Genomic DNA, 10,000 nt, shown 5'->3' with positions numbered 1-10,000 from the left:
GGGCGCCTCGCGAGAGGGGGACTTCAACCCACGGTCCCGGCGCCTGCTGGGTACCCGCCGGGTTGGCAAAGCAAAGTCTTTCAGAGGCTCATGGCCTCGCGCCCCACCCCGCCAAGGGGGTGGGGCGCCGCGTAGGTTGCTCAAGCCTCCGCGGGAGGTGCGCTGCCTCCCAGGGAACGGCGCCCTTCTCGCGATCCTCTCCGCTCTGCCTTAGGTTTTTGTGCGGTTCTTTTGCTGCCTTGGATGTTTGAGCGGTAGACCTCTCGGCCACGGCCGCTGGAACATAGAGTAAAATAGGATAGAGGTTTTTTTACCCCGACGGGCGCCTCCTTCGCGGGAGGAGACTTTGAACCCACGGTCCCGAGGCCGTATGGGTACCCGCCAGGGTTTCGCTCGCCCCCGCCGCTGGAAAGCAGGGGCCCGCCGAGTGCAGCGACAGTCAAGTTCTCTCGATCTCTCTCTCCGCCTTTAGGTTTTTGTGCGGTTCTTTGCCGCTTTGGGTTTTTGCGCTGCAGACCTCTCGGGCACGCCGCTGGATCATAGAGTAAAATAGATAGAGGTTTTTTTACTCCGACGGCGCGCCTCCTTCGCGGAGGAGACTTTGAACCCACGGTCCCGGAGGCCGTATGGTACCTCGCCAGGGTTCTCGCTCAGCCCCGCCGCTGGAAAGCAGGGGCCCGCCGAGTGCAGCGACAGTCAAGTTCTCTCGGATCTCTCTCTCCGCCTTAGGTTTTTGTGCGTTCTTTGCCGCTTTGGGTTTTTGAGCGGCAGACCTCTCGCCACGGCCGCTGGATCATAGAGTAAAATAGGATAGAGGTTTTTTTACTCGACGGGCGCGCTCCTTCGCGGGAGGAGACTTTGAACCCACGGTCCCGGAGGCCGTAAGGGTACTCCGCCAGGGTTCGCCCGCCCCGCCGCTGCTGGAGCAGGGGCCCGCCGAGTGCAGCGACAGTCATGGGCGCCGCGTAGGTTGCTCAAGCTCCCGCGGAGGTGCGCTGCTTTCCCAGGGGAACGGCGCTCCTTCTCGCGGATCTCTCTCCGCTTCGCCTTAGGTTTTTGTGCGGTTCTTTTGCCGCCTTGGGTTTTTGAGCGGCAGACCTCTCGGCCACGGCCGCTGGATCATAGAGTAAAATAGGATAGAGGTTTTTTACCCCGGACGGGCGCTCTCCTTCGCGGGAGGAGACTTTGAACCCACGGTCCCGAGGCCGCGGGTGGTACTCCGCCAGGCCCTCGGCTCAGCCCCCGCCGCTGGAAAGCGGGGCCGCCGAGTGCAGCGACAGTCAAGTTCCCTTTTTTTTTTATCGCGCTCTGCGCTTTCGCTGTGCCCGAGGGGAGAGGTCGCGCCGAGCCGCCGCCTCTGCCGCACACCGGAGCTTGAGACGGGGAGGTGGGCTAGGCTCGCCCGGGCGGAGCCATCGCTTTGATCGGGCCGGGCCGAGCACGATCCTTCCGCAGGTTCACCTACGGAAACCTTGTTACGACTTTTACTTCCTCTAGATAGTCAAGTTTGATCGCCTTCCGCGCGCCCGCCAGAGCTCCCGCGAGGGGCACCCGGCGGGCCGGTCCGAGGACCTCACTAAACCATCCAATCGGTAGTAGCGACGGGCGGTGTGTACAAAGGGCAGGGATTAATCAACGCGAGCTTATGACCCGCGCTTACTGGGAATTCCTCGCTGATGGGAAATAGTTTCAATCCCCAGTCCCGATCACGAGCGGGTTCAGCTGGAGCACCCGCGCTCTCGGCGCAGGGGTAGACACACGCTGATCCGCCCATTGTGGCGCGCGCAAAGGCAGCCCCGGACATCTAAGGGCATCACAGACCTGTTATTGCTCCATCTCGCGGGCTGAACGCCACTTGTCCTCTAAGAAGCTTTTGACGCCGACCCAAGTGGCCGCGCCACTATTTAGCAAGCCGGAGTCTCGCTCGCTATCGGAATGAACCAGACAAATCGCTTCCACCAACTAAGAACGGCCATGCACCACCACCCACAGAATCGAGAAAGAGCTATCAATCTGTCAATCCTTCCGTGTCCGCCGGGTGAGGTTTCCGTTGAGTCAAATTAAGCCGCAGGCTCCACTCCTGGTGGTGCCTTCCGCACCTTTTTAAGTTTCAGCTTTGCAACCATACTCCCCGGAACCCAAAGACTGTGGTTTCCGCACGCCGCCCGGGCGGGTCATGGGAATAACGCCGCCGGATCGCTGGTCGGCATCGCTTACGGTCGGAACTACGACGGTATCTGATCGCCTTCAACCTCCGACTTTCGCTTCTGATTAATGAAAACATTCTGGCAAATGCTGCTTGTCCCGCCTTGCGCCGTCCAAGAATTTCACCTCTAGCGCGCAATACGTAATGCCCCCGCCGCCCTCTTAATCATGGCCCGGTTCCAGAAACCCACAAAATAGAACCGAGTCCTATTCCATTATTCCTAGCTGCGTATTCAGCGGCGACGCCGCCTGCTTTGAACACTCTAATTTTTTCAGTAAACGCTTTGGGCCCTCGGACCGACACCCAGCCAAGGGCATCCGGGGCGCCGAGGCAGGGACCTGGGACGGCGGTGGCGCGCCTCGGGCGACCGCCAGCCAGATCCCGTAGATCCAACTACGAGCTTTTTAACTGCAGCAACTTTAATATACGCTATTGGAGCTGGAATTACCGCGCTGCTGGCACCAGACTTGCCTCCAATGGGTCCTCGCCATGTGTTTAAGATACGCTATTCCAATTACAGGGCCTCAAAGAGACCTGTATTGTTATTTTTCGCCACTACCTCTCCGAGTCGGAAATGGGTAATTTGGCGCGCCTGCTGCCTTCCTTGGATGTGGTAGCCGCTTCAGGCTCTCTCCGAATCGAACCCCGATTCCCGCCACCCGTGGTCACCATGGTAGGCGCTGATGTACCATCGAAAGTTGATAGGCAGACACTGAATGAATCGCCGCCGCCGCGAAAGGGCGAGCGATCGCCCGAGGTTATCTAGAGTCACCAAAGGTACCGGTCCGAGGACGGATCGCCCGGGGCCCGGATGGGTTTTGATCTGATAAATGCACGCTGCCTCAGCCTCCCGCCTCGCGCGAGGAGAGGCGGTCGCCCGGTCGGCGCTGCTTGCATGTATTAGCTCTGGAATTGCCACAGCAGTTATCCAAGTACCGGGTGGAGCGATCAAAGGACCATAACTGATTTAATGAGCCATTCGCAGTTTCACTGTACCGCCGTGGTGCACTTAGACCTGCATGGCTTAATCTTTGAGACAAGCATATGTTACTGGCAGGATCAACCAGGTAACCCCTGTGGGTCGAGGGGACCAACCGACGCGGCGCTGCTTTGCTTCACACACGGTCTCAGTCCGCTTTGAGGAGGGGGCCTGGGCAGACCCCGCTGGACCTCGGCTAAGACCGCCGCCATAGGGGCGACGCGCTGCTCGAACCTTCGGCGGGGTCGCTGCTGGGGGTGGGTGGCCGCTGGATCGCGCCGACGCCGAAAAGTGTGTTTCACGGGACGGGGGTACTCGCCGCGCCGCCGGGACGCTGCCGCGTTCTGCCCTCCACGCCCGCCGTGACGGACCTTCGCGCCTGACCGCCGCTTCAGGCCTCCTCCGGCGGGGGTTCGCGCCTTCTCGGGCTGAGGGGGCCTGCTCGTAACGAACGCCCAAATTGCCCGGCGCGGCGTGCTGTCAAAGCCCAAACGTAAACCCATTGCACGCCGTGCTCTGCCAGGCACTCCCGATTTCATAGCGGCACAGCGGGCTGGCCGGTGGGGTCCTAGGCTAGGCGCGCTTTCGCGCCCCAATCGATCACGCTGGGCCGAGGGGACGCCGCCGCCGAACGCCCTCTCTCGGCGCCTGTGTCCGTGTTTCAGGTGAAGCGCTCGATAGTCCTCGCCCGAGCTTCAGAAAGATTGCGCTCAAAACCTAAGTCGAGCATATGGACTTAGTCGCTTTTTCACTTTTTCGCCAGAGACTAAGTCCACAAAACACGCGCTCACCAAATCGTACCCATGTAAAAGTTGTTCTGTGTAAACGCCACCTCCAGGGTCGCGGGAAAATTTGAATCATGCCCGGAGGAGGCCTCTCGGTCGGCCTGACTCGAGCCTCGGAGGGTATGGAAGTCGGACTTTTCTCGGTTGACTTAGTGCAATTTTCAAACGAAAATCATCCAGGCGCTTCATCCGACCGATCGAGTCCGGTTAAGCGCGCCTTCCCGGACGCTTTTCCACTCGACCCCGCCGCCCTGGAGGAAATTTTTTTCGCTCAAAACCTAAGTCCAAACATCCAGGCGCTTCATCCGACCGATCGAGTCCGGAAATTTTTTTCGCTTTCCCACTCGACCTTCGGGCCGTCCCTGGAGAAATTTTTTTTTTCGCTTCAAAACCTAAGTCCAAACATCCAGGCGCTTCATCCGACCGACGAGTCCGGTTAGCGCGCCTTCCGGACGCTTCCCACTCGACTCGCCGCCCTGGAGGAAAATTTTTTTCGCTCAAAACCTAAGTCCAAACATCCAGGCGCTTCATCCGACCGACGAGTCCGGTTGGCGCGCCTTCCCGACGCTTTCCCACTCGACTCCCCGCCGCCCTGGAGGAAATTTTTTTCGCTCAAAACCTAAGTCCAAACATCCAGGCGCTTCATCCGACCGATCGAGTCCGGTTGGTGCGCTTTCCCGACGCTTTCCCACTCGACTTCGCCGGCCCTGGAGGAAATTTTTCGCTTCAAAACCTAAGTCCAAACATCCAGGCGCTTCATCCGACCGATCGAGTCCGGTTGGCGCGCTTCCCGGACGCTTTCCCACTCGACTTCGCGCCGCCCTGGAGGAAATTTTTTGCGCTTCAAAACCTAAGTCCAAACATCCAGGCGCTTCATCCACCCGATCGAGTCCGGTTAAGGCGCCTTCCCGACGCTTTTTCCCACTGACTTCGCCGCCCTGGAGGAAATTTTTTGCTTTCAAAACCTAAGTCCAAACATCCAGGCGCTTCATCCGACCGATCGAGTCCGGTTAGGCGCGCTTTCCCGGACGCTTTCCCACTCGACTCCGCCGTCCTGGAGGAAATTTTTTTTGCTTTCAAAACCTAAGTCCAGACATCCAGGCGCTTCATCCAGCCGATCTCGCCGGGTTATGCGACTTCTCGACGCTTTCCCACCTGACCCCGGTCTCCTGGGAGGAAATTTTTTTCTTTCAAAACCTAAGTCCAAACATCCAGGCGCATATTTCAGACGATCTCGGCCGGGTTAAGTGCGACTTCCCGGACGCTTTCCCACTCGACTTTCCGCCACCCTGGAGGAAATTTTTTTGCTTTCAAAACCTAAGTCCAAACATCCAGGCGCATATTTCAGACGATCTCGGCCGGGTTAAGTGCGACTTCCCGACGCTTTCCCACTCACCCCGCCACCCTGGAGGAAATTTTTTTGCTTTCAAAACCTAAGTCCAAACATCCAGGCGCATATTTCAGACGATCTCGGCCGGTTAAGTGCGACTTCCCGACGCTTTCCCACTCGACTCCCGCCACCCTGGAGGATTTTTGCTTTCAAAACCTAAGTCCAAACATCCAGGCGCATATTTCAGCCGATCTCGCCGGGTTATGCGACTTCTGACGCTTCCCACTCGACCCTCCACCCTGGAGGTATTTTTGCCGCTCAAAACCTAAGTCCAGACATCCAGGCGCATATTTCAGACGATCTCGGCCGGTTTATGCGACTTCCCGGACGCTTTCCACTCGACTCCCGCCACCCTGGAGGATTTTTTTGCTTTCAAAACCTAAGTCCAAACATCCAGGCGATATTTCAGACGATCTCGGCCGGGTTAAGTGCGACTTCCCGGACGCTTTCCACTCGACCCCCGCCACCCTGGAGGATTTTTTTGCTTTCAAAACCTAAGTCCAGACATCCAGGCGCATATTTCAGCCGATCTCGCCGGGTTATGCGACTTCTCGACGCTTTCCCACTCGACTCTCCACCCTGGAGGTATTTTTAAGCGCTTCAAAACCTAAGTCCAGACATCCAGGCGCATATTTCAGACGATCTCGCCGGTTAAGCGACTTCCCGACGCTTTCCCACTCGACCCGCCACCCTGGAGGATTTTTTTGCTTTCAAAACCTAAGTCCAAACATCCAGGCGCATATTTCAGCCGATCTCGGCCGGTTATGCGACGACTCGGACGCTTTCCCACTCGACCTCTCCACCCTGGAGGATTTTTTAAGCGCTCAAAACCTACGCCCAGACATCCAGGCGCCGTTACAGCCGATCAAGGCCGGGTTAAGAGCGACTTCTCACACACATTTACGAACCCCGTGTCTGGATTTCAATTTTTCCAAAGGGCCTGGGCTCACACATTAACCCCAACGCAGTAACACTTTAATGGGCATCGCTTTATTTCATTCTCGCCCTGGATGAATGTTTTACAAAGGGCCTGCGCCACAGACTAACCCTACACACTAACACCTTATTGGGCATAATTTTTTTCTATAAAGGCCCTGATGAATGTTTTCTATAAGGCCTGCGCGCTCACAGACTAACCCCATCACAATAACACTTATGTGGGCATGATTTTATTCTATAAAGGCCCTGGATGAATGTTTTCTATAAGGCCTGCGCCACAGACTAACCTCATCACAATAACACTTATTTGGGCATGATTTTATTTAAAAAAAGGCCCTGATGAATGTTTTCTACAAAGGCCTGCGCCACAGACTAACCCCGACACAGTAGCGCCTTATTGGGCATGATTTTATTTAATAAAGGCCCTGAGGAATGTTTTCTATAAGGCCTGCACTCACAGACTAACCCCATCACAATAACACTTATTTGGGCATGATTTTATTCTATAAAGGCCCTGATGAATGTTTTCTATAAGGCTCATGCCACAGACTAACCCTATCACAATAACACTTATTTGGGCATGATTTTATTTAATAAAGGCCCTGATGAATGTTTTCTATAAGGCCTGCGCCACAGACTAACCCCATCACAATAACACTTATTTGGGCATGATATTATTTAATAAAGGCCCTGATGAATGTTTTACAAAGGGCCTGCGCTCACAGACTAACCCCATCACAGTAACACCTTATTGGGCATGATTTTATTTAATAGAGACCCTGGATGAATGTTTTCTATAAGGCCTGCGCCCACAGACTAACCCCATCACAATAACACTTTATTTGGGCATGATTTATTTAATAAAGGCCCTGATGAATGTTTTCTATAAGGCCCAAGGCCACAGACTAACCTCCTAACCCTAACCCCTAACCTCTAACCCTAACCCTAGCCCTAACCCTAACCCTAACCCTAACCCTAACCCTAAACTCAACCCTAACCCTTAACCCTAACCCTAACCCTAACCCTAGCCCTAACCCTAACCCTAACCCTAACCTCTAGCCCTAACCCTAACCCTAACCCAAACCCTAACCCTAACCCTAACCCTAGCCCTAACCCCTAACCCTAACCCTAACCCTAACCCTAACCCTAACCCTAACCTTATTGGGCATGATTTTACTCTATAAAGGCCCTGGGTGACAGTTTTATACAGGGCCTGGGGTCACAGACTAACCCCATCACAATAGCACTTATTTGGGCATGTTTTTATTTAATAAAGGCCCTGATTGAATGTTTTCTATAAGGCCTGCGCTCACAGACTAACCTCTACACAGTAACGCTTCATTGGGCATGATTTTATTTAATAAAGGCCCTGGAACAATGTTTCTTATAAGGCCTGCGCCACAGACTAACCCGACACAGTAACTCTTGTTGGGCATGATTTTACTTAATAAAGGCCCTGGAAAATGTTTTATAAGGCCTGCGCTCACAGACTAACCCGACACAGTAACGCTTTATTGGGCATGATTTTATTTAATAAAGGCCCCTGAAAAATGTTTTCTATAAGGCCTGCGCCACAGACTAACCCGACACAGTAACGCTTTCATTGGGCATGATTTTATTTAATAAAGGCCCTGGAACAATGTTTTCTATAAGGCCTGCGCTCACAGACTAACCCGACACAGTAACTCTTTGTTGGGCATGATTTACTTAATAAAGGCCCTGGAAAATGTTTTCATAAGGCTCTGCGCACAGACTAACCCGACACAGTAACGCTTTATTGGGCATGATTTTATTTAATAAAGGCCCTGGAAAATGGTTTCATAAGGCTCTGCGCCACAGACTAACCCGACACAGTAACGCTTTCATTGGGCATGATTTTTATTTAATAAAGGCCCTGATGACAGTTTTTAAGGCCTGCGCCACAGACTAACCTCTTGACACATTAACGCTTTATTGGGCATGATTGTATTTAATAAAGGCCCTGATGAATGTTTTCTATAAGGCCTGCGCCACAGACTAACCCCCACACAGTAACTCTTCATTGGGCATGATTTATTTAATAAAGGCCCTCGATGAATGTTTTATAAGGCCTGCCTCACAGACTAACCCACACAGTAACTCTTATTGGGCGTGATTTTATTTAATAAAGGCCCTGGAAAATGTTTTCTATAAGGCCTGCGCCACAGACTGACTCCCGACACAGTAACTCTTATTGGGCATGATTTTATTTAATAAAGGCCCTCGATGAATGTTTTCTATAAGGCCTGCGCCACTGACTAACCCCTGCTATAATAACACTCTTATGGGCATGATTTTATTTAATTAAGGCCCTGATGACAGTTTTTTAAGGCCTACCTCACAGACTAACCCGACACAGTAACTCTTTATTGGGCGTGATTTTATTTAATAAAGGCCCTGAAAAATGTTTTTCTATAAGGCCTGCGCCACACAGACTAACCCGACACAGTAACGCTTTTTTATTGGGCGTGATTTTATTTAATAAAGGCCTCGATGAATGTTTTTCTATAAGGCCTGCGCCACACAGACTAACCCCGACACAGTAACTCTTTATTGGGCGTGATTTTATTTAATAAAGGCCCTGGAAAATGTTTTCTATAAGGCCTGCGCCACAGACTGACCCCGACACAGTAACTCTCTTATTGGGCATGATTTTATTTAATAAAGGCCCTCGATGAATGTTTTCTATAAGGCCTGCGCCACTGACTAACCCCTCTGCATAATAACACTCTTATGGGCATGATTTTATTTAATTAAGGCCCTGATGACAGTTTTCTTTAAGGCCTACCTCACAGACTAACCCGACACAGTAACTCTTTTATTGGGCGTGATTTTATTTAATAAAGGCCCTGAAAAATGTTTTTCTATAAGGCCTGCGCCACAGACTAACCCGACACAGTAACGCTTTTTATTGGGCGTGATTTTATTTAATAAAGGCCCTGGAAAAATGTTTTTCTATAAGCACTGCGCCACTGACTAACCTCTCATAATAACACTTTATGGGCATGATTTTATTTAATAAAGGCCCTGGATGACAGTTTTTAAGGCCTGCGCCACAGACTAACCCACACAGTAACTTCTTTGTTGGGCATGATTTTACTTAATAAAGGCCCTGAAAAATGCTTTCTATAAGGCCTGCGCCACAGACTAACCCGACACAGTAACGCTTTATTGGGCATGATTTTATTTAATAAAGGCTCCTGAAAAAAGTGTTTTCTATAAGGCCTGCGCCAGACTAACCTGACACAGTAACGCTTATTGGGCATGATTTTATTTAATAAAGGCCCTGATAAATGTTTTTTAAGGCCTGCGCCACAGACTAAATCTCAAGCATAATAACACTCTTATGGGCATGATTTATTTAATAAAGGCCCTGGATGACAGTTTTTTTAAGGCCTGCCTCACAGACTAACCTGTGACACAGTAACTCTTATTGGGCGTGATTTTATTTAATAAAGGCCCTGGAAAATGTTTTTCTATAAGGCCTGCGCGCCACAGACTAACCCACCCATTAACTCTCTTATTGGGCATGATTTATTTAATAAAGGCCCTCGATGAATGTTTTTCCATAAGGCTCATGCGTCACAGACTAACCTCGCCACAATAACACAGATTTGGGTATGATTTTATTTATTAAAGGCCCTGATGAATGTTTTCGGCAAAGGCCTGCGCCACAGACTCGC

This window comes from Puntigrus tetrazona, unplaced genomic scaffold (genome assembly GCF_018831695.1).
Source record: "Puntigrus tetrazona isolate hp1 unplaced genomic scaffold, ASM1883169v1 S000000003, whole genome shotgun sequence".
Taxonomy (NCBI): domain Eukaryota; kingdom Metazoa; phylum Chordata; class Actinopteri; order Cypriniformes; family Cyprinidae; genus Puntigrus; species Puntigrus tetrazona.
This window is presented reverse-complemented; position numbering follows the sequence as displayed.